General features: G+C 35.1%; 1 pseudogene; it reads left to right on the forward strand.

Annotated features, from left to right (window-relative positions):
• The first annotated feature begins 285 nt into the window (after window positions 1-285).
• On the forward strand, window positions 286-3,159 carry LOC123256469 (annotated as a pseudogene).
• The last annotated feature ends 512 nt before the right edge of the window (window positions 3,160-3,671 follow it).

Here is a 3,671-nt window from a genome sequence, read left to right on the forward strand (position 1 = left end):
TTCTTTTACCCTTGGTTTCGAAGAGCAATTAAACTGATTGTCACTGGGAAAGTCTTTACAGGTCACTCTTCAACAATAGATTTGTTTTCTGAACAAATTAAGGTTTTAGACTAAAGAAACTAAAATACATAACAAACTTAAAAGTGAAAGAGGTGAATTATTGTGAGATGAAAGTATGCTCTTGACATTCATTCCTAATCCCAATTTCAGTGATGATGTTTAATAAAAAAAATTTTTTACCATGCCAAATTACATGTGAATTGTGTTTATAAACTATCTACAAAGATGTCCTCCAGTTCCTGTCTTTTTTCATTTGATATTTTTTTCATTATTCCTTAATTTTCTAGTAGGAAGGGACAAAAGGGCTTATTATATTTAAATGATATCTTATAGTCTTATTTAATCCCTTACTCTGTTAGCCTTTCATTAGCTATTTTGCCCATTATGATTCCTTACAAAAACATCCCTGATATCTTTTATTCCTTTTAAACTTTTATGAAAAAAAAATTCACAGATAGCAAATCTGAATAATTCTCTGTGTTGCTATTAATTATATTTATTTAAATCAGGAGACCCTAAAAGTTTTGAGCTATGTTCTGATTTATAAGATTTTGATGGTTTTTCTCTTTCATCTTTTCCTTTTTTCTTTTAAAGAAAGTGAAGGGAAGGATTAATCCCACCTATAGCCAATAATGAAAACTGAACCTACAGGGAAAGTGATACGATTAAAGTGGTTTTCTGCCCCAAAAGTCTTTGTTTCCTCTGGTAAAAAAAACTACTTATACTAGCCTTAGCCCCACACAGGAATTTTTTTAGAATGTAAATACATTTTTATTATTGCTTCTTATGCATTAATTCAGTAATAAAAATAACTACAAGCATTTATATAGAGTTTACTATGTATCAGGCACTGTGCTAAGTGGAAATATTTTTTTATTTTTTTTTGTTCTTTGCAACAACCTTAGCAGGTAGGTACTTTTATTATTCCCTTTTACAGTTAAGGGAACTGAGGCAGACAGAGGTGAAGTGACTTGTTCAAGGTCACAAGTGTCTGAGAGTATATTTAATCTCAAATTCAAGTTATAGTATTACATACACTACACCAAATAGCTGCCTCATTAGTAACAAAATACTTCAATAATAGTAACAATATAACAAATCAGCAGTTACAGAGTATCAGTAATGAAATAGCTAACTACATCACAATTTGTTGTTACAAAAAAATTTCTAATGGAACAGACAATTCAAAGGCAAGTTTCTTGATCATCAGATAAGGCATAAATATGGAAATCTACTGTAGATTGGGTCAGAATAAATTATTTACTTGCTTGTTTGGTTATGATTAAATATCTACTTGTTTACTGCTTTTCACGCCAACTTCTGTCTAGATACAGCGATTAGAGATCGATCATTAAAATAAAAAAGGCTCCCCAAGTTTTGAGGGTATAACTGGTAATTTTTAAAGAATTTTATTTATTTTTATTTTTTTAAGAATGTTTTTCCATGGTTATATGATTCATGTTCTTTCATTCCCTCCCCCACCCCAAACCCCACCATCACCCTCCCCATAGCCACTACACAATTCCACCATGTTTTACATGTATCATTGATCAAGACCTATTTCCATATTATTAATAGTTGCACTGGAGTGGTTGTTTAGAGTCTACATCCCAAATCATATCCCCAACAACCCATGTGTTCAAGCAGTTGTTTTCTTCTGTATTTCTCCTCCCACAGTTCTTCCTCTGAATGGGGCTAGTTTTCTTTCTCATAAGTCCCTCAGCCTTGCTCTGGATCCTTGCATTGCTGTTAGTAGAGAAGTCTGTTATGTTGGATTGTACTACAGTGTATCAGTCTCTGTGTACAATGTTCTCCTGGTTCTGCTCCTTTCACTCTGCATCAGTTCCTGGAGTTCAGTCTAGTTCACATGGAATTCCTCCATTTCATTATTCATTTGAGCACAATAGTATTCCATCACCAGCAGATATCACAATTTGCATAACTGGTAATTCTTACAAGTACATCAAATTAACATGTTCTTTTTAAAATGCCATTGAAGATTTCAGTGGTAAGTTCTTTGGTTGATCATAAAGCACATAAACACAGCACAGTGCAGAGAAAAGCAGCATGACCTAGAACATTGAGTCCCAGCCTACATCTGTGCAGCTCTGCTACAAGAACATCATCAGGTCCTCCATTCATTTTCCCTATTCCAAAGGACACTGAGTCATGCTCTCCATGGCCTTTGACACTGGGATCATGCTGACTGTCTTGGGAAACCTGGTCACGATTTCAATCCTTCACTTCAGGCAGCTGCACTTTCCAGCCAACTTCCTTATTGCCTCCTTGGCTTGTGCTGACTTTCTGGTGGGAGCCACTGTGATGCCCTTCAGCATGGTGAGGTCTGTGGAGGGTTGTTAGTACTTTGGGAACAGTTACTGTAAACTTCATACTACTTTTGATGCAGCATTTTATTATATTTCCCTCTTTCTCTTGTGCTTCATTTCTATTGATGGATATATTTCTGTCACTGATCCTCTAACCTACCCAACCAAGTTCACATTCTCTTTCTCTGGGCTGTGCATAGCTCTCTCCAGGACCATCATGATGACTTACAGTGAGTCTGTTTTTTACACAAGTGTCAATGATGATGGACTGTAGGAGTTAGTAAGTGCCCTCACTTGTGTCAGAGGCTGTCAGATTGCTGTGAATCAGAAATGGATCCTAATGGATTTTCTGTCGTTTTTCATGCCCAGCATCATTATGATTATTCTTTACTCTAAGATTTTCCTAGTAACTAAAGAGCAGGCTAGAAAGATTGAAAGTATAGGTAGCACAGGGGAATCTTCCTCTTCAGATATTTAGAAAGCCAGAAGTGTCCAAGAGGGAGAGAAAAGCAACCAAAACACTGGGCATTACAGTGATTGCATTTCTAATTTCATGATTACCCTTCTCACATGACTCAGTAATTGATGCTTTCCTTGGCTTCATCATTCCTGCTTATGTTTATGAGATTTGCTCTTGGTTTGCTTATTATATCTCAGCTGGGAATTCCTTAATTTATGCTTTCCTTTTCCCCTGGTTTTGAAAAACCAAAAACTCATTGTCACTTGCAAAATCTTACGGGATGGTTCTTCAACCAGGAATTTATTTTCTTGACAAGAATAAGGGTTACAATAAGAAATCTTATAATGAATTTCTCCTGATAGTTTTAGTTTTCTCAACATTCATAAATGCCAAATGACCCCGATAGTAAACATGTAAAAATAACCAGCAAGACTTTTTAGATGAGGAGGAAAAGATTCATTCTTTCCATTAGACTAAGTTATAACGCTTTTTAAGAATTTTTACTGTGGAGTATCTCTGATTCTTCTATTTAAAAAATCCTGCCTAAAATTGTATGGAACTAATATTAACCAAGTCTTTCTGCTCTATAAACTCTCCTGGCTCATGATGTCTGTCTCATTTCTCAATTCCATTAACTTCTCATTTATTGTCCTGATATGTAATCTCAAATGATTTCACATCTTCCAGTTCATTTTCCTGCTCCAAAATTTTCTTTCCCATTCTTAGAATCCTGTGAAATAGTCGAGGTCTGACCACCTGTCCATCATTTTATATTTACTTGTCATTTGTATGTTTTGCTTCCTAACTATTCATGACTGCTCACA

Source organism: Gracilinanus agilis, unplaced genomic scaffold (assembly GCF_016433145.1).
Source record: "Gracilinanus agilis isolate LMUSP501 unplaced genomic scaffold, AgileGrace unplaced_scaffold59332, whole genome shotgun sequence".
Taxonomy (NCBI): Eukaryota; Metazoa; Chordata; class Mammalia; order Didelphimorphia; family Didelphidae; genus Gracilinanus; species Gracilinanus agilis.